Source organism: Macaca nemestrina, chromosome 1, assembly GCF_043159975.1.
Source record: "Macaca nemestrina isolate mMacNem1 chromosome 1, mMacNem.hap1, whole genome shotgun sequence".
Taxonomy (NCBI): Eukaryota; Metazoa; Chordata; class Mammalia; order Primates; family Cercopithecidae; genus Macaca; species Macaca nemestrina.
Genome location: NC_092125.1, coordinates 14,976,830 through 15,004,412, shown reverse-complemented (window position 1 = coordinate 15,004,412; position 27,583 = coordinate 14,976,830). Strand labels below are relative to the sequence as shown.

General features: G+C 42.2%; 1 protein-coding gene and 1 long non-coding RNA gene across 2 annotated transcripts in view; one reads left to right on the top strand and one right to left on the bottom strand.

Annotated features, from left to right (window-relative positions):
• LOC105464118 (solute carrier family 35 member F3) overlaps positions 1 to 27,583 on the top strand; it is a 409,658-nt gene that overhangs the window by 266,359 nt on the left and 115,716 nt on the right. The window lies entirely within an intron of this gene.
• LOC105464114 (uncharacterized) overlaps positions 4,275 to 27,583 on the bottom strand; it is a 31,606-nt gene continuing 8,297 nt past the window's right edge. The window contains exon 4 of the long non-coding RNA XR_976654.3: positions 4,275 to 4,710. This is a non-coding gene — a long non-coding RNA (uncharacterized lncRNA). The remainder of the gene's footprint in view (positions 4,711 to 27,583) is intronic.

Below are 27,583 nucleotides of genomic sequence, written 5' to 3'. Positions count from 1 at the left end.
AATCTCATTTCATCTATACCACCATCCATTCCCTCTTCCCATCAGATTGCTTTGAAGAAAATCCAGACATCATATAATTTCTTTTGAGGCATTTCTAAATATATGTATTTCTTAAAAATGGCCAGGCATGGTGGTTGGATTGTAATCCAGCACTTTGGGAAGCTGAGACAGGTGGATCACTTGCAGTCAGGAGTTGAAGATCGGCCTGGCCAACATGGCAAAACCTTCTCTACAAAAAAAATACAAAAAATTAGCCAGCATGGTGGCATGTTCCTTTAATTCCAGCTACTTGGGAGACTGAGGCACAAGAATCCCTTGAATCCAGGAGGTGGAGGTTGCAGCGAGTCGAGATTGTGTCACTGCACTCCAGTCTGGGTAACGGAGTGAGACTTTGTCTCAAAAAAAAAAAAGAAAAAAAAAAAAAGAAAAAAAAGAATAAGCACCCTTTTTTTAAATGTTATCACAATATTAGAAATTATCCACTGTTCAATCCCTCCAGTTATCTCAGAAATCCTTTTCTTAATAGTTTGCATCAGGATCTCAATAAGATCCATATCCACATGTTGCAATGAGTTGACAAGTCTCTAAAATATCTTTTAATCTGTGGGTACCGCCTCCATTTTTTCCTTGCCCCTTATAACTCATTTGTTGAAGACAGCAGTTTGTCTCGAGAATTTTCCACAGTGTTTATGTTGCTGATTGCATCTCTGTGGTGTCATTTACCATGTTATTTTTTCCTCTGTATTTCCTGTAAGTTGATGATTAGATGTAATTAGATAAAAGCTTGCTTGCATTGTGATCTTGTTCTGGTTTTTTTCTTTATTTCTTTGTTTTTGGTTTCTTTTTTAGGATAATTCACATGTGGTTCTAAGTATTTTCATCACAAGATACATATTGTCTGGTTATCTGTTTATCAATAGCAACTATTTATGAACTGCCTAAATTCATTAATTGATCAGAGATTGTACAATAGTTATATTCTATCATCTTCTTTTTACTAACTGGAAAACTTCTGTAAACTTCTGAAATCAATGATTTGATTTCCCTAAAGTACATTTCATATAGGAATGGTGAAAGGAATTAATGTTTTCCATTTTTTTCACTGATTTAAAAACAGTAAGTTGGATTTCTAATATCTCCTAAAGTTAACCAGTAAGGTTTTTCCAAATTTTTTATAAATTCAGGGATTCAAGCATGTTCTGTGTGTTCAAGTCCATTACAGTTATTATCCTTGATGATATTCCAATTGTCCCTTCATTGGCCAGAGCGAGCTTCTAAAAGTTAGATCATTTCCTTTTGACCTGACTCTTTGAGAGCTAGAATGATTGATTGATTGATCTCTTGTATGACAACATGTTCTGGAATTCATCTTGCACATTTATTACTCCAGACCTGGAATTAGCCATTTTTTAAGGAGCCCTGTGTCTTTCAGTAAGAAACAGTATTTAGAGACCCCGATCCAGCCTCTAGGAGTGCTGTTGCCTGCTTCAGTTCCATTGTCTGGCCACGTCCTGGTTTGTTCACCTTCCCCTATTGGTGGGCATTTGTGCTGCATGTAATACATATCCTGTGCATACATTTTTGGGTATCTTTCTTGAGATCGATTGCCAGAAGTGGAATAATTGGAGCAAAAGGTAAATTTATACATCATTTTGCTGGACAATGCCAAATTCCTCCTTATAGAGGTTGTACCATTTTATATTCCCACCAGCAATGACCAACAGTGCCCATTTCCCCACAGCATTGCTAATTACATGATATTGTCACTTTTGGAGTTTTTCCAATTTGATAGATGAGAAATCGTATTAGTGCAGTTTTAAATTTCATTTTTCTCTTATAAATGAGATTGAGCATATAGTGAAGTGCTGTTTACATTTATCTTCCTGTGAACTCTGACTATATCTCTAGCTCATTTTCTATGCAGTCATTTTTCTATTGTTTCTCTATTTTTATAATATTTTCTATATTAGGGATATTAACCCTTTGAATTATAATTTACATTTTTAAAAATTTATTTGCTTTTTCACTTTGCTTAATACTTTTTTTTTTTTTTTTTTTTTTTGGAGACAGAGTTTTGCTCTGTCACCCAGGGTAGAGTGCAGTGGCACATTCTCAGCTCACTGCCACCTCCACCTTGCAGGTTCAAGCAATTCTCATGCCTCAGCTTCCCGAGTAGCTGAGATTACAGATACGCACCACTACACCCAGCTAATTCATATATTTTTTTGTAGAAGCAGGGTTTCACCATGTTGGCCAGGCTGGTCTCGAACTCCTGACCTTAAGTGATCTGCCCACCTCAGGCTCCAAAGTTTTGGAATTACACGCATAAGCCACTGCACCTGGCCAGATTTTCTTAATGATACAAAAGTTCTTTTTTTTTTTTTTTTTTTTGAGAGGGAGTCTCCCTCAGTTGCCCAGGCTGGAGTGCAGTGGCACGATCTCATTTCACTGCAAGCTCCGCCTCCCGGGTTCACGCCATTCTTCTGCCTCAGCCTCCCCAGCAGCTGGGACCACAGGCGCCCGCCGCCACGCCCAGCTAATTTTTTGCATTTTTAGTAGAGACGGGGTTTCACCATGTTAGCCAGGATGGTCTCAATATCCTGACCTCCTGATCCGCCCGCCTCAGCCTCCCAAAGTGCTGGGATTACAGGCATGAGCCACCGTGCCCAGCCAAAAGTTCTTTCTTTTATATAATCATCTTTATAAGTTTTTTTCTGATTTCTTCTGGATTTTGAAAGAAACCATTTAAGAAAATGCATATGGTTGTTTTTTACAGATGTAAATATTTCAGAGTGATGCATTCCAATTTTTTAAAGCAAATGAATTCTTATGTGGAAACCTAAGGTACTCAGGACTTGACATAATATAGACCTTCAGTGAGTGTATATGCATAAATACGTAATAGGGTAGATATTTTTTCATTAAACAATACTATGTCACTGGCCTGGTCAACTGAGTCATTGGTAGCTCTATATCCATGTGTCATCAATGCCTATATGCAGAGTTTATCTTTAGTCAGTTAAGGACAAGCTGTACAGTGTGGCACCCATTATTTAATAATAGGACTATGACCCTGTAAATGTTCGTGTCTCATTTTCATACGACTTCTGGTTCAAGTATGAAATACCACACTGTGGACCCATTCACAAAGCTTTAAGGGTGCCTACCCCTGTCTTCCTCTCTCCATTCATTCATTTTTTGTTGAACAACATTCCTTTGTCGAATACCTGCTATGTGCTAGACACCAGCAAAGCAGTTTACAATTTATTCTATTTATCTATTAACCTATACTCATTGAGATCTTAAGAGACACATCAGCTACAACAAAAAAGGAGCATTCAGTTCAAATTCACATTGGTTACTTTGAAGGCTACGTGTTAGATGTATTGAAAATATGTCTAGCTGTTTTAAGGATATTGTTCTTTGCTAGTTTATTCTTTACTAGCATGGAACATAGTTTAAAAAAAAAAAAAGCTAAATGCACATGTTGCTATGTCATTTATCATCAGTAGTTGGATCACTTAGGAACCATAATGGTCTTCCTTGCTGCTATTGCTTACATTGCTGATTTTTCTTCTTTCCCCAGGAAATAGGATCTTATTAAAAATACTCAGTCCCATAGCAAAATATCATTTATCTGTGTAAGCTTGATGTTTTCAGTATTGAAACTATTTTATGTGGTTTGTAAAGTCAACAAAACAGTGGCTTCTGGAATGAAGCATATTTTGAGCCTACACACTCTGAGACCTATGACTTCAATATTTAGCAGTGATGGAGAAAACAACCCGAGGAATGCTTATTTAATGGGCAGGAAATTTTCGAGACTATGAGACCTGACATTTTGTCTTTTTTGTCAGCGCCATCCCATAGTGCCTGATGCATGTCGCTTTTCTCATAGAAGGAACGTGTGAATGCTGCTGCAGGCCAGAGCAGGTGGGAGGAGCGTGGAGCCCATCCTGGCTCTGGGATGACCAAAAGGCCAGCACACCGTTTCCAGGGCCTCTATGTATTTGTTCCTCAAAGGGGACTGAGGACTCAGCTCCGCAGGCCATGGTGGAGAATAGGTAAAAGAGCCCATGATGAATAGCTATTTGTTGAAAATCTACCACACACGTGACATTGCCCTAGATATGATAGTCCCTTGGTACTCAAAGTGTGGTCCCCAGACAGACCAGCTTTGACATTACCTGACAGTTTATTAGAAATGCAGGATCTCAGGGCCTGCTCCCAGGCAGACCACTGAGTCAGACTGCATTTTAACAAGATCGTGGGCATTTGTACTACACACTACATCTGAGAAGCATTCTATGGAGAACACCAATGTGGGCACAGTCCCTGCAAAAAAGCAACCATGCAACAGGAGGGAAGTTACATAATCATAATGTTATGAATCTAAACAATACATCAAGGGACAGTAAAAGACACAGGAATGATTATGAGACAAATACATGCAGAAGAAGGAGGGAACTCTACAAGATGAGGTGATCAGAAAGGCATTCCGGGGCAGGGTGTACACTGGTTCTGGGAAGTTGGGTAGGATTAGAGCCAAGGAGAAGGAGAGGATACTTTGGGAGGCAAAACCATCACCAGAGGTGAGAAGGGACACCCGAGATGTGTTCCAGGATCGCTGAATATCCACGTGTCTGAAGCCGATCGTGTTGCTAAGTTCTTTGCTGGGCTCTTCACTACAAGCAGTAGAAAGAGGCAGCCCTGCAGAAAAGTGAATGTTTTAGGAGACTAGCAAATATATTTCATTTTATAATTTTAAGTTAGGCCATTCCAAAAGGTCTATTTGTTATTCAATTAATTCGTAGCTTGTGTTGTACCTAAGGTATTAATGCTTCTTCTGGGGTGGAACCCTTGGCTAGCCTACCTTCACATGGCTGGGGCACTCTGGTGACCTCTGTCTGGGATGCTGAGCCAACTACTCCTCCCCTGGGGCCACTCTGAAAAGCCATCTCTGCTTTGTAGAATACCCAGGGGTGATGGCAGGGGCTTGGAAGGGAATGTTTAAGGAGTCCTCAAATATGCACCTAAGGTATTGATTCTGAAGATATTCAGTGCTGTGTTACCGTTCATCACATTACTGTTTGGATACCTGCTGAGTTGCAGGTCTGTGCCAATAATGCATTGATTTTATAATACGTTTGCTCTGTTATTATCCTGTATGAAGAAGAGATTGTTCCCTTTTGTGTCAAATTCTAACCATTTTTTTATTATCACTCTCTTTGAGCAACTCATGGTGTCCTGCTGGTTTTAACGTTCACTGTCTGTAAAAAGATTCCTAGTTTACATACTGACTGACATAGTCTGAGTGCTGTGTAGACAGTTTGTCTGAAGGCAACATTTTAAGGAGGTCCCCTCTGACAGAGATGGAAACAGGCACTAGGGAAGGGTTGCTGGCAATATACTCAGCTGCAGTGAATGTTCTTACCTAAAGGTGTTTGGAGTGTGATTCACCCAGCAGGGCGCAGATCGACTAAGCAGTCTCATTGCATTAATATTCCTGACTTGCTTTAAAGCATTGCTTGAGCATGCAATGGGCTCCACTCTGCTGAGTCATCAGACTCATGATGTTGGCCAAATGCTCCTGGCTTTGGCTGTCAAGACCAAGTGAACTTTGACAACTGACCAGTATTTGTTTTTTAAGGCATGGCCAGCAAACAGAGATTCAGTGGAGGGACTGATGCGAAATTGCAGTGGATGCTTAGCAAACCCTGAGCAAAGGGCTGACTTTGCCCCTCTGCTCTGAGGAGACAAGCTGGGTGCCCTCTTCTAGCCCTGATCTCTCCTCCCAATCCTTCTGAATTCTTGCCCTAGGCCAACCTGGCACCTCATTTGAGGTGAGATATGACATGTTCCCTGAGACTCTGAAGTGTCAAGTGGCAGGTAGAGAGGGAGCACTTGCCATCAGGATCTCACATAGTCTGTTCTGTTGAAACAACTTGGGTCTGACCCTGGGTCCACCACTTTAATAATTATTTTAAATAACATTGGTAGTTGTAGGGACTCCATAGGGTCAACATGCTGGACCAGGTATCTCATGTACATTAGCTCCTTTAAACCTCACAGCAACCTGCAGGGTAGGTATTATTGACATATTGATGGAACATTATGGGAAGAGGCCCCATAATGAACCTGAGACTTCAGAAATGCTCAGGGCTGGGGCGCCCCTTCCTTTTATGTGGTGGTGGTTTGGCTGGTTCTGATGTGCTCTCACTCTTTGCATTCTAGCTGGCTCTGCATCCTGTGTCTCTTTCATTCCTCCTTCGCCATCTCAGGTACTCTGGCTTTTCCTGCCCACCCTTGCACAGCCAGACCTCCTGGCTCTGTGGTTCCAGGTGAATTGGCCTGAGTCGCAGAGAAACTCCCTTATCAGGAAGGGGAAATTGATGACGGGCTCTTGTCAGTGTTGATGCTTTCCATCTGCATCTCTTTAGGGACACCAGCTGCTGCCTGCCAGCCCCAGGTGATGTGAAAGGAACAAGCAACCAACCACCACACAGCGGTTTGTAAATTGTGTAATATACCTAAAGTTTCCGACCTCCTAGGCAAATGGAAAACCCACCAGTCTCACCTGTACAAATGCAAAGTTGTTCAAAAAGTGACTGAAATGGGGAAGAAGAGAGGATCCCAGTCACAGAAAGTATGAAAGAGGACCTCCCAGGAGAGGGGGGAAAATGGCGGATAGGAGGCAGGACTAAATTGCAGCTTTCACTCGGAGGGACAGAGAAGCGTGTGGAAACTCACACTGTGAACTTTTGCTCCAAGAACTACTGCAGGAATATACCAGGAAAGCCAAGAGAATCCACAGACCCTTTGAAGGAAGCAGATTACTCCTGCAGGACCCAGGAGACAGCCCAAATACTGTGCGTGCCCAAACTGTGAAAGTGGGAAAGGAGAATCATCTGCCCATGAACACACACCCTCACTGGGGAATCTGAAAGTCCAGATCATGGGAGAAGGATTTGAGCTGAGACAATGTAGACACCCGAGTGAAATACAGAGGTAGAGGAAGCAGCAGGAAAGCCCTGCAGTCTCTCTGGGTCCCCCATTTCTGACTTGTTTCACAGGGGTCCCTGGGGAGGGCTGCCAGAGGAACTTGGAAAAGACCACAGGGAGAAGGAAACCCCCAACTGAAATTTGTAACAATTCCAACAAGAGTTTCCTAGCCAGAACTCCGGGGAGGGCATGGATCTGATATGGGGAGGCATGAAAGTCCTGCTTGCTTTCTCATCCTGGAGGCTGGTAGCCTGGGGCAAGTTCTCAGCCCTGTTTACCCACTGCCTGGGAACAGACTCAGTGCTGGTGAGGTGGGGGGCGGGGGGCACGGTAGAAAAGACACTGGCCTTTTGGTTGTGTGGGAACTGAGTGAGGCCTGTAACTGCCAGCTTTCCCCCACTTCCCTGACAACCTGCATGACACAGCAGAGGCAGCCATAATCCTCCTGGGAACATAACTCTATTGACCTGGGAACCACACCCCCCATTCGCCACAGCAGCCACAGTAAGCCCTTCCCAAGGCAAGTCTGAGCTCAGACATGCCTAGCCCTGCCCCCACCTGATGGTCCTTCCCTACTCACCCTGATAGCTGAAAACAAAGGGCATATTCTCTTGGAAGTTCTAGGGCTCTGCCCACCACCCTTTACTACCACAGCTGATGCTCTCTTGAAAGTGCCACCTCCTGGCAGGAGGCCAACCAGCACAAAACTACAATAAGCAACGATACAACTAAGGACCCTCACAGAGTCCATTTCACTCCCCTGCCACCTCCACTGGAGCAGGTGCTGGTATCCTTGGCTAAGAGACCTAAAGATAGTTCATATCACAGGACTCTATGCAGACACTTCCTAGTACAAGCCCAGAGCCTGTAGCCCTTCTGGGTGGCTAGACCCAGAAGAGAAATAACAATTACTACAGTTTGGATCTCAGGAAGTCACATCCGTAGGAAAAAGGGGATGGGAGAGTACTACATCAAAGGAGCACCCCATGGGACAAAAGAATCTGAACAGCAGCCTTGAGCCCTAGATCTTCCCTCTGACATAGCCTACCCAGATGAGAAGGAACCAGAGAAATAATTCTGGCAATATGACAAAACAAGGTTCTTTAACACCTCCAAAAACAAAAAACAAACAAACAAAAAACTCGCTCACCAGCAACAAATCCAAACCAAGAAGAAATGCTTGAATTGCCAGAACAAGAATTCAGAAGGTTAATTATTAAGCTAATCAAGGAGGCACCAGAGAAAGGTGAAGTCCAACTTAAAGAAATTTTTTAAAATATATAAGATATAAAGGGAGAAATCTTCAGTGAAATAGATAGCATAAATAAAAAATAGTCACAACTTCAGGAAATAAAGGACACACTTAGAGAAATGCAAGATGTACTGGAAAGTCTCAGCAATAGAATCAAACAAGCAGAAGAAAGAACTACAGAGCTCGAAGACAAGGTTTTTGAAATAACTCAATCCAACAAAGACAAAGAAAAAAGAATTTTAAAAAAATTAACAAAGCCCCCGAGAAGTCTGGGATTATGTTAAATGACCAAACCCAAGAATTGGCATCCCCAAGGAAGAAGAGAAATCTAGAAGTTTGAAAACATATTTGGGGGAATAATTAAGGAGAACTTCCTCAGCCTTGCTAGAGATCTAGACATCCAAATACAAGAAGCTCAAAGAACACTTGGGAAATTCATCACAAAAAGATCCTCGCCTAGGCACATAGTTATCAAGTTATCCAAAGTCAAGACAAAAGAAAGAGTCTTAAGAGCTGTGAGGCAAAAACACCAGGTACCTATAAAGGAAAACCTATCAGATTAACAGCATATTTCTCAACAGAAACTATACAAACCAGAAGGGATTGGGGCCCTATCTTCAGCCTCCTTGAACAAAACAATTATCAGCCAAGAATTTTGTATCCAGTGAAACTAAGCTTCGTAAATGAAGGAAAGATAGTCTTTTTCAGACAAACAAACACTAAGAGAATTCACCACTACCAAGGCAGCACTACAAGAACTGCTAAAAGGAGCTCTAAATCTTGAAACAAAGCCTAGAAACACACCAAAACAGAACCTCTTTGAAGCATGAATCTCACAGGATCTATAAAACAAAAACACACACACAAAAAAACAAGGTATTCAAGCAACAAATAAACAAATAGCATGATGAATTGAATAGTACCTCACATCTCATTACTAACATTGAATGTAAATGGTCTAAATGCTCCGCTTAAAAGATACAGAATTGCAGAATGGATAAGAATTCACCAACCAAGTGTCTGCTACCTTTAAGAGACTCACTTAACACATAAGGACTCACATAAACTTAAGGTAAAAGGGTGGAAAAAGATATTCCTGGTAAATGGACACCCAAAAGTGAGTAGGAGTAGCTATTCTTATATCAGACAAAACAAACTTTAAAGCAACAGCAGTTAAAAAAGACAAAGAGGGACATTATATAATGATTAAAGGCCTTAACAGGAAAATGTCACGATCATCCTAAATATATATGCACTTAATGCTGGAGCTCCCAAATTTATAAAACAATTACTGCTAGACATAAGAAATGGGATAGCAAGTTAATAGTGGGGGACTTCAATATTCCACTGACAGCACTAGACAGATCAAGACAGAAAGTCAACAAAGAAACACTGGGTTTAAACTATACCCTAGAACAAGTTGACTTAACAGATATTTTATAGAACATTCTACCCAACAACCACAGAATATACATTCTATTCATCAGTGTGGCTGACTGCCACAGCTACTACTTGAGACCCTCATTGCAGCAGTTTTTACTGTTACTGCTTGAGACCGTCATTACAAGACTGAACAAAGGGATGAACATAGAAATGGTAACAGAAAACAAAAGAAACTATTTTAAGGAAAGGCTAGCATGGGGAAGAAGAAGAGAGAAGAAGAGAAGAAGAAAAGATAAGGGCTCCCTACTTCTAGTGAGCAAAGGCAGCCACCGAGCTTCCACAGCCCTTCTTATATATTGGGTAACAAGAGCAAGGAGGAGAAGGTAACAATTGGTCAGCTGTTTAACTGATCACAGGTTCTCATTATTACTAACAGGCTTCAATCATGCCTAATCACAAGAAGCACTTGTGTGGCCTCCAACACATCAGCGCATGGAACTTTCTCTAAGATACACCATATGATTGCCACAAAACAAGTCCCAATAAATTTAAGAAAATTGAAATTATGTCAAGTACTCTCTTAGACCACAGTGGAATAAAACTGGAAATCAACTCCAAAAGGAACCTTCAAAACCATGCAAATATATGAAAATTAAATAACCTGCTCCTGAATGATCATTGGGTCAAAAAGAAACTCAAGATGAAAGTTTAAAATCCTTTGAACTAAACTACAATAATGACACAACTTATCCAAGCCTCTGGGATACAGCAAAGGCAGTGCTAAGAGGAAAATTCTTAGCCTTAAATGCCTACATCAAAAAGTCTGAAAAAGCACAAATAGGCAATCTAAGACCACACCTGAAGGAACTAGAGAAACAACAACATACCACATCCAAGCCCAGCAGAAGAAAAGAAATAACCAGCCAGGTGCAGTGGCTCACACCTGTAATCCCAGCATTTTGGGAGGCCACGGCGGGAGGATCACGAGGTCAGGAGATCAAGACCATCCTGGCTAACATGGTGAAACCCCGTCTCTACTAAAAAATAAAAAGAAAATTAGCCAGGTGTGGTGGCAGGCACCTGTAGTCCCAGCTACTCAGGAGGCTGAGGCAGGAGAATGGCATGAACCCAGGAGGCAGAGCTTGCAGTGAGCTGAGATGGCACCACTGCACTCCAGCCTGGGTGATAGAGCAAGACTCTGTCAAAAAAAGAAAAGAAATAACCAAGATTAGAGAAGAACTAAATGAAATTGAAACAAAAAAATACAAAAGATAAATGAAACAAAAAGCTGGTTCTTTAAAAAGATAAATAAAATTGATAGGCCATTAGAAAGATTAACCAAGAAAAGAAGATCCAAATAAGCACAACTGGAAATGGAATGGGAGGTATTACAACCAACACCACAGAAATACAAAAGATCATTCAAGACTGCTATGAACACCTTTACACAGATAAACTAGAAAACCTAGAGGAGATGGATAAGTTCCTGGAAATATACAACCCTCCTAGATTAAATCAGGAAGAATTAGAAACCCTGAACAGACCAATAACATGCAGCGAGATTGAAATAATAATTTTAAAATTACCAACAAAAAAAAAAGCCCAGGACCAGATGGGTTCACAGCTCAATTCTATCAGACATTCAAAGAAGAACTGGTACGATTCCTATTAACTCTATTCCACAAGATAGAGAAAGAGGGAATCCTCCTAAATCATTCTATGAAGTCAGTATCACCCTAATACCAAAACCAGGAAAGGACATAATAAAAAAATAAAACTACAAACCAACATCCCTGATGAACATAGATGCAAAAATCATTTTTTAAAAATGCTAGTGAACCAAATCCAACAGCGTATGAGAAAGATAATCCACCATAATCAAGTGGGTTTCATACCAGGGATGCAGGGATGGTTTAACATATGCAAGTCAATAAATGTAATACCACATAAAGAGAATTAAAAACAAAAATCACATGATCATCTCAATAGATGCAGAAAAAGCATTTGACAAAATCCAGCATCCCTTTATGAGTAAAACCCTCAGCAAAATCAGCACACAAAGAATATACCTCAGTGTAATAAAAACCATCTATGGCAAACCCACAGCCAACATAATACTGAATGGGGAAAAGTTGAAAGCATTTCTTCTGAGAACAAGACAAGAATGCCCACTCTCCTACTTCTATTCAACATAGTACTAGAAGCCCTAGCTAGCGCAATCAGACAAGAGAAACAAATAAAGGACATCCAAATTAGTAAAGAAGAAGGCAAACTCTTGCTGTTTGCTGATGATATGATCGTAAACCTAGAAAACTCTGAAGACTCCTCCAAAAAGCTCCTAGAACTGTTAAATAAATTCAGCAAATTTCAGGATACAAAATTAATATACACAAATCAGTAGCTGTGCTATACACCAACAGCAACCAAGTTGAGAATCAAATCAAGAACTCTACTCTTTTTACAAAAGCTGCAAAAATAAAATAAAATAAAATAAAATAAAATAAAATACTTAGGAATATACCTAAACAAGGAGGTGAAAGCCATCTACAAGGAAAACTACAAAACACTGCTGAAAGAAATCATAGACAACCCAAACAAATGGAAACACATCCCCTGCTCATGGATGGGTAGAATCAATATTGTGAAAATGACCATACTGCCAAAAGCAATCTACAAATTTAATGAAATTCCCATCAAAATTCTATCATCATTCTTCACAGAACTAGTAAAAACAATCCTAACATGTGGAACCAAAAAAGAGTTCACATAGCCAAAGCAAGACTAAGCAAAAAGAGCAAATCTAGAGGCAGCACACTACCTGACTTCAAACTATACTATAAGGCCATAGTCACCAAAACAGCATGGTACTGGTATAAAAATAGGCACATAGACCAATGGAACAGAATCCAGAACCCAGAAGTAAACCCAAATACTTACAGCCAACTGATCTTCGACAAAGCAAACAAAAACATAAAGTGGGGAAAGGCCACCCTATTCAACAAATGCTGTGGGCATAATTGGCAAGCTGCATATAGGAGAAAAAAACTGGCTCTTCATCTCTCACCTTACACAAAAATCAACTCAAGATGGATCAAGGACTTAAATCAAAGATCTGAAACTATAAAAATTCTAGAAGATAACATCAGAAAAACCCTTCTAGACATTGGCTTAGGCAAAGACTTCATGACCAAGAACCCAAAAGCAAATGCAACGAAAACAAAAATAAATAGGTGGGACTTAATTAAACTAAAGAGCTTCTGCACAGCAAAAGGAAGAGTCAGCAGAGTAAACAGACAACCAACAGAGTAGGAGAAAAATCTTCACAACCTGCATATCCTGCAAAGGACTAATATCCAGAATCTACAACAAACTCAAAAAAATTAGCAAGAAAGAAACAAACGGTCCCATCAAGAAGTGGGCTAAGGACATGAATAGACAATTCTCAAAAGAAGATGTACAAATGGCCAACAAACATATGAAAAAATGCTCAACATAACTAATGATAAAGGAAATGTAAATCAAAACCACAGTGTGATACCACCGTACTCCTGCAAGAATGGCCATAATCAAAAAAGCAAAAAATAATAGATGTTGGCATGGATGTGATGAAAAGGGAACACTTCTACACAGTTGGTGGGAATGTAAACTAGTACAACCAATATGGAAAATAGTGTTTTATTTAGTTAAAGTTTAATAAAGAACTAAAAGGAGAACTACCATTTGATCCAACAGTCCCATTACTGGGTATCTACCCAGACGAAAAGAAGTCATTATCCAAAAAAGATACTTGCATACACAAGCTTATAGCAGCATAATTCGCAATTGCAAATATATGGCACCGGCCCTAATGCTCATCAATCAATGAGTGGATAAACAAATTGTTTATGGAATACTACTCAGCCATAAAAAGGAAAGAATTAATGGCATTTGCAGCTACCAGGATGGAACTGGTAACTATTATTCTAAGTAACTCAGGAATGAAAAAAAACAAACATTGCATGTTCTCACTCATAAGTGGGAGCTAAGCTATGAGGCTGCAAAGGCATAAGAATAATGCAGTGGAATTTGGGGACTCAGGAGAGAGGGTGGGAGGAGGGTGAGGGACAAAAGACTACAAATTGGGTTCAGTTTTTACTGCTCGGGTGATGCGTGCACCAAAATCTCACAAATCATCACTAAAGGGCTTCCTCATGTAACCAAATACCACCTGTTCCCCCCAAACCTATCGAAATTTTTTTAAAAAATAATGCAATCAAAAAAAGAAAAGAAAGAGCAGCTCCAAGACCCACTGAGGTGTCCACAAGACCCCTAAAAGGCTTAGAAACATATGTGGGTGCCAACATGAGAAACTCTCTAGGCATCTCCAGAATCTCTTCTACAGTGATATTGGAGGAGGTAATTCACTATTACCTCCAACACATCCTGGTCTTGGAATACTCCAATTCGAACATGGGTTTTTAACCCATGTTCCTGTTTCCTGTCCTGTTAGCCCACACTACACTTAGTAGTGCTGAGGAGCAATTAGGGTGACAGACAGATTGTGGGTTTCTTTATGTTTGGGAAGAGCATATGTTTTGGGAGCCACTCTTAACCACCATACTTTCAGCATCCTCCAGGCAGCTTCACTGTGGATACCCCCAGACATTTCTTTCTGAGTAGGAGATGTAGTTGTGGCTCATCAAGACTGCACTCAAGCTCTGGGAGAAAAAGGGAGACCAATTGCACCCTGGAAGCCAATCAGCAAGTGGGAAGTACCCAAGGACACATGTGCACAGAACCTTTCCGCTGCCTCCCACTTCTTTGCCCACTGCTCTCCAGGCTGTGCCTTATGAGGAACAAGTATGACAGCCTTTGTCAAAAAAATCACAGACCATCCCAGCCTCCTGTGTGCTCCAGCCACTCTGAGCCACGGAATCATCTGAGTACAGCATTGCCCTCATCACTCGCTTCACTTCAATCCAATTCCACAGTCCAATTTCGTGATTCAAACTTGACTTTATTCAGGCTTATTTGCTCCCCTTCCAAATCACAGCATTACTCTGGCTTTTAAAATCTAAATGTGTCAAGGCTCAAGGCATGTGGGGTGGGTTCCTACCTATTCCACTGGCCTTATCTATTGCTCTATTCTTATAGCATCAAGTTCCTTTTCATTGTGTCCCCTTTGACTAGAAGGCCCTTCTCCCGCTCTTTAAAAGATTAGCTTATCTTCCTTTAGGTTTCTGTCCAATTTTAGTTTCTCTAGAGACCATCTTGAAACCCCATTAATACCCCCCCCCCGCAATCACAGACCCACCACAATGAGATAGAAGGTATGATATGGTTTGGCTGCGTCCTCACCTAAATCTCGTCTTGAATTATAGCCCATTATTCCCACGTGTTGTGGGAGGAACCCCGTGGGAGATAATTGAATCATGGGGGCGGTTTCCTCCATACTGTTTTCATGGTAGTGAATAAGTCTCACAAGATCTGATGGTTTTATAAGAGGAAACCCCTTTCACCTGGCTCTCATTCTCTCTCTTGTCTGCCACCATGTAAGACATGCCTTTCGCCTTCCACCATGATTGTGAGGCCTCCCCAGCCACGTGGAACTGTGAGTCCATTAAACCTCTTTCTTTATAAATTACCCAGTCTTGGGTATGTTTTTATCAGCCACGTGAAAACGGACTAATACAAGGTGGGACTGGACTCCCCAGAGGAGGGGCTCAGACACTGGACTAAACTGAGGACTAGGGATGGGACAGAAGCAGCTTTCCATAGGACACACCCACCAGTATGTCATGTTAATTTACCATTGCCATGGAAACACCATGGCAATGTTACTGCCCCCTTCCATGGCAACAACCTGATAACCCAGAAGTTACTCCTCTTTTCCAAGAAATTTCTGCATAATCTTCCCCTTAATTGGCATGTAATTAAAAGTGGGTATAAATATGGCTGCAGAGCTGCCTCCCAGCTGCTGCTCTGGGCACACTGCCTGTGGGGTAGCCCTGCTCTGCAATGAGCAGTACCTCTGCTGCTGCTGCTATAAAATAAAAGTTGCTGTCTAATGCCACTGGCTCACCCTTGAATTCTTTCCTGGGTGAAGCCAAGAGCCCTCCTGGCACTAAGCCCCAATTTGGGGGCTCGCCTGCCCTGCATCAACATCACCCAACATCATTCTTTTACTTGCTCACTGCCTGGATCCCCACTAACATGTAAGCCCAAGGAGGGCAGATTCTGGAAATGTTGTCTGTATTGCTGTATCCTGTCAAAGACAAACATAGGCCAGGCGTGGTGTCTCACACCTATAATCCCAGCACTTTGGGAGGCTGAGATGGGTGGATCACCTGAGGTTGGGAGGTCGAGACCAGCCTGGCCAAGACGGTGAAACCCCATCTCTACTAAACAAAATACAAAAATTAGCCAGGCGTTGTGGCACGTGCCTGTAATCACAGCTACTTGGGAGGCTGAGGCAGGAGAATTGCTTGAATCTGGGAGGCGGAGGTTGCAGTGAGCCAAGATAGCACCACTGCACTCCAGCCTGGGCAACACAGCAAGACTCCATCTTGGGAGAAAAAAAAGGAGAAAGAAAAGGGAGATAAACATAGCTGGACATTAGTTAAGGCAGTAAAAACAGATTTTATTCAATAACTGCTGTCAGTAAAGGAAAGAACTGAGCTTCAATCTGATTAATGCAGAGGTCACTGGGCATTTTAAAGGGTCTTGAGCAGAGTTAGGGAAATGAAAAATTATAAAAGTTATAAAAAGTGATAAGGGGAAGTTGATCCCATGTGAAACTCATCTGGGTTTGCTAACTGGTACAAGTCAAAGTTAGGCTCCTATGCACTCCCTCTGAGGCTGGGAAACAGGGACCCTATCATCAGGTGTTGCTGGAACAAACAGTAAACTCCTTGGGCAGCCTTGAGGTTTCTCAGAAAGGCACTTCAAGGGGGAAGGGAGGGCCATCCAAGGGATAAGGCCTTGTGCTGTTAGAAATTCTACTAGTGTTTGTTCAAGTCTTACTAGGGCAAAGATGAGGGCTAGTGGAGAAGAAGGCTCAGAGGAACCTGGTCAAGGAGAGAGTTCAGTCAAGGAAAGAGTCTATCAATCTCCAGCACAGTGCCTGGTACGTAGTAAGTGCTCATAAAATATTTATTGAACCAATGAACAAATGAGTGAATGACTAACAGGAGGATGAACCCCCTCCGTGATTACTCCCTGGTGTGGAGAGTGAGCAGGGAGGGTGCTGGAGGAAGTGAGAGGTGCAGTTCTCCTACCCACAAGAACCCCAGGGTAGAGGGTGGCAGCTCAGCAGAGCTCAGCCCTCAAGCCTCCTCTCACTCCCCACAGAGGGCTGCGGTCCTTGCAAAGTGGGGCACAGCAGAAATGCTAGAATCTTCATTGACCTTAACTCAATAACATCAATTTGAGAGAAAAGAAATTTCAAAAGCACTAGCATCGGGTTGTAATGTGAGCATGTTTGCAGCAATAACACATCTGTTGTGTTGAAACACCAACAAGAAAAACAGAAACACCTGAACAACACCTACATTTTTTATTCTTGACAAGATCAAATAGGTTTACTCCTCCAATAAGCTACACAAACTCTGGTCGTAATTAGCACTTGGCTGTGAGAAGTCTTTGCCAGATTTTTCCCTCACCTGTGATATGCTGTAAACATAAACACAGGAAGGTGTGCTGGCCTGGGCAAACTAACCTGTGCTCCAGGGCATCTGACAGATGGTTAACCTGTGAGTCTCAACTCTGGCAGCAGAGTGATTTTAGAGGAAAAAGGAAGGAAATACCTAGCACAGCAGTTAATAGGTGTTCTTGATTAGCACCTTTTGCTCAAGTAAGAAATGATTTCCTGTGAAGGCTTTTTGGTCATTTTCATGTTGATTACATGGATTATGTAAAGTATTTCTTGAAAAAGATGAAACAGTTCCTAGGAAAAGTGTGCTGGATGAGAGTGCAGAACACTGATGTTTTGGAGAGGATTTCACTTTGAGTTATTATGCATAATGCTGCTCTGAACATTTATGTGCCAGTTTCTTTACAGACATATGTTTTCTTTTCTTATGGGTTTATACCTAGAAGTGGAATTGCTGGGTAGTATAGTAATTCTGTTTACTCTTTTGAGGAAGTGCCAGGCCATTTTCTGAAGTGGATTTCCACCAGCAGTGGATGAGGACTGTAATTTCTCTACATCATCTCCAAGAGTTGCTATTGTCTGCTTTTTTTATTCTAGCCATTCTAGCAGGTATGAAGTGGTACCTCATTGTGTTTTTTAAAAATTAATTAGTTTTGTTCATCAACAATTAATAAGTATATATATGTATGGGGTACAATGTGATGTTTTGATCTATACATACATTATGGAAAGATTAAGTCAAGATAGTTAACATGCCTCATTAACTTTCCATTTTTTGTGGTGAGAATGTAAACAATCCAGTCTTTAGCAATTTTGAAATATACAATACATTAATATTAACTGTGGTCACCATTCCCTGAATAGCCAAAGGTATCTGGAGCAAAGAGAACAAAGCTGGAGGTATCACACTACCTGATTTCAAAATATATTATAAAGATATTGTAATCAAAACAGCATGGCAGCTGGGTGCAATGGCTCATGTCTATAATCCCAGCCCTTTGGGAGACCAAGGCAGAAAGATACCTTGAGTCCAGGAGTTCGAGACTAGCTTGAGCAACATAGTGAGACCTCATTTCTACAAAAAAAAAATTAAAAATTGGCCAGATATGGTGGTGCATGCCGGTAGTCCCAGCTACTCTGGAGGCTGAGATGGGAGGATTGCTTAAGCCTGGGTGTTCAAGGCTGCAGTGAGCTATGATTGCACCACCACACTCCAGTCTGGGCAACAGAGTGAGACCCTGTCTCGAAAAAAAGGAAAAGGGAAAAGAAAGAAACAAAATCATAATGGCACTGGCATGACAACAGACATATCAACCCATGGAACAGGATATAAAGCCCAGAAGTAAACCCAAGTATTCATGGGCAATTTATTTTCACCAAAAGTGCCAGGAAGACACAATGGGGAAAGAGCAGTCTCTTCAATAAATGGTGCTGGGAAAACTGTATATTCATTCACATGCAGAAGAATGAAATTGGACCTTATCTCAGACATCATATACAAAAAAATCAACTCAAAGTAGATTAAAGACAAATGTAAGACCTGCAACTGTAAAGCTCCTAGAAGAAAATGTAGGAGAAAAACTTTATGACATCGGTCTGGGCAATGATTTTTTGGTTGACTCCAAAAGCATAGGCAACAAAAGCAAAAACAGGCACATGGGATTATATCAACATAAAAAGTTTCTGCATAGCCAAGGAAATAATTAACAGAATGAAGAGACAATCCACAGATTGGAAGAAAATATTTGCAAACCATACATCTGATAAGGGGCTAACATATTTTTAAAAATGAGGAACTCAAACAAGTCAATAGCAAGAAAACAAATAATCCAATTAAAAGGCATTTGTCAAAAGAAGAGATACAGATGGTCAACAGGTATGTGAAGAAATGCTCAACATCTCTATCGGGTAAATGCAAATTAAAACCACAATAAGCTATTACCTCATACCTGTTAGAATGCAGTTACCAAAAAGGTGAATAATAGCACACGTTTGGTAAAGGTGCAGAGGAACAGGAACAACACACTGTCGGTGGAAATGTAAATTAATATCACCATTTCAGAAAAGAGTATGGAGGTTCCTTCAAGCCTAAAAACAGAACTACCATATGATCCAGTAACCCCACTTCTGGATATAGAGCCAAAGGAATTAAAATCACTATGTCAAAAAGATATCTGTGTTCTCATGTTTATCATGGTTTTGCTTTGCATTTCTCTGATGGCATCTTTTCATGTGTTTATTGGCCTTGGTATATCTTCTTTTGGGAAATACCTCTTCAGATTCTTTGCCCATTTTTTAATTGGGTTGTCTTTTTATTATTGAGTTGTAAGAGTTCTTCACATATTCTAGATGCAAATTTCTTATTAGATATATGATTTGCAAATATTTTCTCCTGTTCCATGGGTTGTCTTGTCAATTCTTTGATGGCGAGAAGCATGAGTTTGCTGTTGTGCTTAATACCTTCCTTTCTGACAAAACTGCCTAATAACCTTACCCGATGCCCAAATTTACCCATCATCTCTCCCAGGAGTCTCACATTTTCCCAAAAACTTCCACTTGGATCTGGGAAGCACTTACATGGCCTTTTATTTCTTAAAATTAAGTACATTTTTTTGTAAAGGCACAATTTCCTTTCCCAAAAAGAGTCATTTCAAAGACACTATAAATTTCCTGAATCTTGTCCAAAGTTTAAAACTGACATCCAAGAAGGAGTGGCCTCTTTATTTTACCTCCAGAAATGTATCTGAAATGCAGGCAGGTCCCATCAATCTAAGATACTCTCGGCTTCATTGCAGCTGCAGCTGCGAGACAGACCTCGTCATTTTGGCTGTTTGTGCACTTCTGGAGGTATATTTAGGTTGCTTCTATTTAGTGTTCCCAGAATAGCCATAGTTTTTTGTTTCTCTCTCATCCTCTTAGTTTTATTCCTTCCTGTCCCAAACTGCGGGTGATATACAAGATGATTTCCAAAACCCTTTCTACCTCAGAGAGTCTATCTCTGAAACAGTGTCCAGGCCTTCCTTTGCAGGAGCACAGTATATCATCTGTAGCCATAACCCACATCCACTAGCAAGCAGCAGAGAACAGTCACCAAATGCAGGAGCGGCCCCATGGCACACAACTGAATTGGGCTCATGTACTCCAAATCCCAGTGTGATTTGATCACTACTATTTAGATTCATAGAGAAGTATCCTATGAATTAATATGTAATGTGCTTGGATGAAGACAAACTTGGGTTTACCTCTATCATTTCTGGGCAGGTTTATAGCTAAATATTGTGCAATGAAAGTGATTTTTGATTCCTTTTCATGCTAGCAACTTAAGCTGACATATTTGATAGCTTCAACTAGCTCCACCGGTGGTCAAGTAAAATTTTTTGTGCTTCATGTTGTCCATCCCATTAATAAATCAAATAATGCTGCAGGTACCATGGTTACATGTGCCTTAAATTTTGAGAACGACACTGCCAGAGACAGATTTTCAAGTTACAAACATCCTTCATATCTTAGATGATGTATTAGGTTGCTACAAATCCCTAATTAGAATCCTGCTATCGATAGAGCATTTAATGCCCATTCACTTTAAATAAGCAATCAAAGTTAAAAGAAAACTCAGTGAGCTTCTCCTGTGAGTATTTGCCACAAATTCGGCCCAGCAGAGAGCTCTTCTGGGGACAGTCCCCACCCCCAGGAGTGAAATACAACACTTGAATGGGTTGATGCCTGATAGTTTTCTGCTGATGATGTTTTTGGTTTTGGGTGTGGTTTTTTTCCATCTTTGCAGTTTTACAAAAAGCAATGGTTTAAAGAAGGGGTTAACAGCAGGCGGAGCTTGTAGTGAGCCGAGATTGCGCCAGCGCACTCCAACCTGGGCTACAGAGCGAAACGCCACCTCAAAAAAAAAAAAAAAAAAAAAGAAGGGGTTAAGGTGTGTGTGCAAATGCAATAGCAAAGACATGGAATCAACCTAAATGCCCATCAATGATAGACTGAATAAAGAAAATATAGTACATATACACCATGGAATACTACGCATATAATATAAAAGGAACAAGCTATAAAAAGGAGCAAGATCACGTCCTTTGCAGGGACGTGGATGGAGTTGGAAGCCATTATCCTCAGCAAACTGACGCAAGAACAGAAAACCAAACACCACATGTTTCACTTATAAGTCGGAGCTGCATGATGAGCACACATGGACACGTGGTGGGGAACAACACATACTAGGGCCTGTCGGGCAGTGGGAGTGGGAAATAGAAATAAAATAAAATAAAACCTTTTTTAAAAGAGGTGTGTGAAATGCACAGGGCCGTGTTTTAAACAGTGGCAAAGAAAAAAAGTCAAGAGACAAGGGGGAAGTCTTGAATTGTGTCATAGTTTGTTCATTTGAGCTTTAACATATCAAAACCAAATAAATTTACACCAAGGAGTATTTATATTGATAAACAATATGTAATGGGAAAGCACAAACCCATTTATAAACACCATATCTAAATAATAATTTCTAACCAGTGTGCCCTGAAGCTGATGCCTGTGAATGACATGCTGACAGGGATGAAAGCAATGCGTTGAGGGCTGTTTGGCTGTTTTTCCCACCACTGTGCCAGAGCACGAGCCTCCTTCGTGGGCGGGAGCCCTCCACATTTCAAGCAGCTGCGATTCCAAGGTGCCAGGGCACCACAGAGATTGGCCAGGATGTGAGGAGATGGCCTGTGCTCCTGTCTAAGACAGATAACAATACAATAGCCTCTTCACTCACGCATACTCAAAGGAAAAGTCAAAAGCCATATGTCAGCTGAAATGAAGAGATGGGGGAGAGAGCTAGGAAAGGCTGCAGTGAGGTGAGGCTGGAGCAAAGACAGAAGCATCCTAAAGAAGCGGCAGGCAGAAAAGGCAACTAACCGCTCCTTGCTAAACCACCAATAGAGAGCTGTCCCTGGGTGGAAGAGCAACCAATGACTCTCCCCAGCTCAGAGCCCTAGGTATGGATTCCTTCATTCCTGAAGGAATGGTTGGGGAAAACCAGTACTGTTACTAAAAGCATCTCTCACCTTCTCCTTTCTCCATGTTTCATTACCATCATGTTCTGAAAATGTAAATTGCAAGAAAAAATAAAAGGGATGTGAGAAAACAAAATGTTTAAAATATGGAAAATGGGAGTGATTATTTACTTTTGATGCTATAATAAACATACTTATAAAAAGACAAACGGACAATGACATTAAAAGCACAGACTTAAAAGAATTTTACATTTTAAAAAGAAATTCTAAAAATTTTAAAAGTGAAAAAGGTTTCCTTCTTGTCTTACACATTCTAGTTCATGAAGACGTTTCCCATTTTTATTATCATTTGTATCTGTTTACAAGAGACTCATGTTTTAGCCCCCTTAAACTATTCTTAAGCATCAAGAACGGTTTTGGCTGGGCGCAAGGGCTCACACCTGTAATCCCAGCACTTTGGGAAGCCAAGGTGGGAGGATCATGAGGTCAGGAGTTCGAGACCAACCTGACCAACATGGTGAAACTCCATCTCTACTGAAAATAGAAAAATTAGCCTGGCATGCTGGCATGTGCCTGTAATCCCAGCTGCTCAGGAGGCTGAGGCAGGAGAATCGCTTGAACCCAGGTGGCGGAGGTTATCGTGAGCCAAGATCACACCACTGCACTCCAACCTGGCGACAGAGCAAGACTCCATCTCAAAAAAAAAAAAAAAAAAAAGATGGTTTCAACCCAATCCCCCAATGAATTGAATTTTTAAAGTAGACAGCCTTCTCTGTCAGAGAAGGGTCAAGGAGAGAATGACTCACTGTTGTTACCTGTGGTAGTTAGAAAACATGAAAACTTTTAAAAAGTGGAAGTTCATTCCATTTTTTTCTGAATATATGTGAGCTAGGTATAGATCTTATGTAGATAACATAGGTACACATATATGTTGACTGATATGATCTCCATAAGGGAATACGTAGTATGCGTAACGATTATGTGGGCTGTCAGATGCATGCCTTTTTTCCTCTCTAGCATTTTCCCTGTGTCATTGAATCACTTATTTTCTTAGCTGTCTTATATTCTTTTGCGTAAATACACCGTACTTTATTTCCTATTTCCCTTCTGATGGACATTTAGGTTATTTCCAGTGTATTAACAGCAATAAAACTTGGATGAACATCTTTGTAGCATATCTATATTCACATCAGATTATTTTTTAGAAAAAAGAAGTTTAAAAATAGAAACAGTGAATAAGAGGCCAGAACTTTGATATATATTATCAACCTTCAAGAGGGATATATCAATTTTTATTCTCATCACCAGTGCATGGAATTTCTAAAGATAATCATCTCAAAAGCAAAACAAAGATTGACAAACACCCAAAAACAAATTTGGACTAGATCATGTTGAAAAGTTCCCATCAAGCTAGAACATTATTATCTTGTTGATACACTCGGACAAACACAAACCCTGCGTGATTCCTCTGCCAAGGGCTCTGGGCTGGTCACAATTATGATGGCCCAAAGCTTCACCTCAGATGCACCCCTGGAGCCCTGAGGAGCTCACCTTTGTCCTAGTGCCTAAGGAGCTATTTGTTAAAAGGTAGTTTAGGAATCCACAAGCCAGAAATACTGAGGCACCAACTAGATAATTTTAGGAACAAACCACGTATACATTTAGTCCTCCAAACCCTGCCAGGAACTCTAGGGAATTATTGGGAATTCAGTTGACTTTTTGCCGTACACAAACAAATCCATCTTTGGGAAAAGGCATGACTCACAGTGGCTCAGTCAGGAGCAGGACACACCTCTACACCTCATCTCTTTTTGCTTTCGTCCAGCTTTGGCAGGACCTTCTCTTTCTGCTTCATAAAAGGAACAGTCTTTGCCTTAAGTAGGATTTTGGGTTGTTTGCTTCCTTTTGCAAAAAGCGAGGTGTGTTGCTCAAATCTGATTAAATTTTGGAACATCTTTCTCCCATTTTCCTGCAGCTACTCTTCTGGTGACAGGTGCAACTTCTTATGAATAAAACTAACTCTAAATGCCCAGTGTAAGCCAACAAATATGTGAAAAACAAGGGATAAAGAGCCACCCTCAGTGCTTATTGGTGGAAAGACATAATTATTTCTTTGGAGCACTTTATATTTTTTTGGCCAATAGGGTCATTTGGCAATCTGTGACATGCAAAATTTTCACTCTCATTCAGTGAGTTCCCAGGACAGTTCTAGCGGACTTGGATGGGCCACACTCTGAGGTAATGGTCTCAGCATGTCCTGCCTTCGGGAAGTATTACTGATCACAGCTCACCTTCATGGTTACTACGCAGAACATAGCACCAGGAGCAGAATGTCTTCTTTCAGTGAGGTCGTAGCCCAAGAGACAGTGCTCAAAATTGCTTGAACCGGAGAGGCAGAGGTTGCAGTGAGCTGAGATCGTGCCACTGCACTCCAGCCTGGGCAACAGAGTGAGACTCCATCTCAAAACAGAGAGAGGATGCCTGAGAACAGCTAGCACCAGGAATGCTGGAGTTGTACTCCCTCCCACTTGGAGAATCTAGGCTTACCGGACTCCACTGGGGCTCTGACCTTTCTCTGAAGCCAGTCTGAGGGGCAGAAACAGCTAGAAGCCTAGAGAAGGGCCTGAGGGCTTCCAATGAAAGAAATTCGGCCAAGAGTCAAACCCAGTGCTATGAGCAAGTTGTTCTTTGAGATGGAGAGAAGCGTGCACCAATATCCAGAAGAAAATTCCTCACTAGAGGCAAAGTAAGCCAGCACCAAGCCCTCAGGAAAGCAAACAGAGCAAGGAAGAGGGTTTTAGGAGCCAGAAATCCAGGGGCCTCCCCCTGCCTGAGCAGATAGCAGAAGACACTCCCCAAGAGGCTCCTCTTGCCTGAGATGACCAGGGGAGTGGGGGTCGCAGGGATCCTTGTAGAGGAAGGAGGAGAAGAAGGCTATGTTGGGAGGAAGGACCTGCCGGTGAGGTCGCGCTGTGGATGAGGAGGAGGGTGTGGGGAGGGAGAACTTGCTGGTGAGGATGTTACAGGGATGAGGGGCACGTGGCAGCTGGGGGAGCTAGGAAATGCGGAGAGGCAGGGAGATGTGATAAGTACTTTTCAGCACCTCTCTGTGTGACACTCCATAAACCCACTGCACCACTCCTACATGAAAAACACTGCAGAGCTTTTGTGATCTTTGCAGGCATCTGGTGTTTATATGATGAGTGAAGCAGCAGAGCTGGGTCAGGTGTTAAGAGGGCCTGGTTATTTCCTAGATCCACTGGCCTAAGCAGGCAGTCGGGGAGGAGAGCCAGTTTCTCTGGTAGCAGAAAAGAAGCCAGCGGGGGATGAGGGGCCATGTGAGGAGCAGGGTGCCCAGAGGCAGCCAGCACCCAAGGGGTTCTCACTGTGCAGCGCTCCTTTGAGTCATGGCCGGACTTTCCTGGTTCCTGGAGGGGAGCGGGGGGCTATTTCCAGAGGGGGGCTATTTCCTGTGGGGGGGCTATTTCCAGGGCTCACGTTGCCTACCTCCAAAGACGTGCCTACCTTGACCCCTGGAAAACTCCTGCTTCTTTCCGCCCTAGTGACTTTCCACGCATTCATTCACTCAACAATGATCATTGATACCCTGTTTATGGCCAACTCCGCAGAGAGTTGACAGCCCAGCAGGAAGCTGGAACAAGTATACAAATAACTTCAGAGCAAGTCAGAACATGATGGCTGCCTTTGGAGAGAGGCAGAGGGCTTCGCAGTGCATAGGAGACCCCCATCTCAGAGACCAGGACTTCTGAAACTGGGTCTGCCCAACGTTAGGCCTCTGAGAACCTCACTGAACAAGACCTTGCCTGCAGGTCCTGGCCAGCCTATGCTCAGGAATAACTAAGGAGTGGAGCCACAGCAACATCCTTCCCAAATCTGGACGTCTTCCTCCAACTCAAGCCCAGCCTGAGGGCCAATCCCCTTGATTCACCCTTGGAAACAGACACCAGCCAAGGGAGCCGTCTCCTGGCGTTGACAGGGATCCGATTTAGGTCAGTATTCTAGTTCCCACTCCACAGAGGAATCTGACTGGAGGCCAGCTGTGGTCGATGAGTCATCCGGAACACAAGCAGGCAGCTATTTCCGAACTAAATGGCATCTGATCTCCCTCCTCACCTTGAGTCCAGTGCCCTGGTCTCCAAAAAACACTTCCTCTGAGATCAAGCCAGGGAGAGAGACACAGAGACCTGAGCAGAGGGGAGCCACCGTTGCTTCATCACTCCTGGTGCCATGCAGGCGGCAAAGGAACATCTGGGATAAAGCAGGCAATTCTAATAGATTCTCCCTCCTTCCTTTCTCCCTCCCTCCTTCCTCCCTCCCTTCTTCCTCCCTCCCTCCTTCCTCCCTCCCTCCTTCCTCCCTCCCTCCTTCCTCCCTCCCTCCTTCCTCCCTCCTTCCTTCCTCTTTTCTTCTTTCTTTCCTTCCTTCTTTCTTCCTTTCTCCCTCCCTCCTTCCTTCCTCCCTCCCTCCCTCCTCCTTCCTTCCTACCTTCCCAGCTGCCTTCCTCCTTCCTCTTTTCCTCTTTCCTCCCTTTCTCCTCCATCTTTCCTCCTTCCTTCCTCCCTCCCTCCCTCCTTCCTCTCTCCCTCCCTCCTTCCTCCCTCCTTCCTCCCTTCTTCCTTCCTCTTCTTTCCTTCCTTCCTTCTTCTTTTCTTCTTTCCTTCCTTCCTTCTTCCTTCTTCCCTCCCTCTCTCCCTCCTCCTTCCTTCCTTTCTCCCTCCCTCCTTCCTTTTTTCTTCTTTCCTTCCTTCCTCCTCCCTCCTCCCTTCTTTCCTCCCTCCTTCCTTTCTCCCTGCCTCCTTCCTCTTTTTTCTTTATTTCCTTCCTTCCCTCCTTCCCTTCTTCGTTCGTTCCTTCCATCCTCCCTCCCTCCCTCCCTTCCTTCCTCCCTTCTTTCCTTCCTCCCTCCTCCTTCCTTTTTTCCTTCACACCCTCATTCCTTTCCTCCCTCCTCTTTTCCTTCTTCTCACTTGGAACACCTACTATATGAGCCATATACTGTTTTAGGCACCAAATCAGAGATGACCCTTTCCATTATGTAAGAGACTGAAAATAAAGACTGATGTATATTGATTCTTACTATTTGCCAGGTACTAATATAACCACTTTACATATATTAATTCTTTTAATCTTCACCACAGCCAAATAAGGCAGATACTATTATTATCTCCATTTTGGAGAAGAGACATCTGGCTGAACATGGAGAGATGAAATAGCTTGCCCAAGTAAAACCATGTATAAGCAATGCCCCCTTTCTGTACCAGTTCACGCTATTGGAAGAAGTTTCTGGAAGCTGGC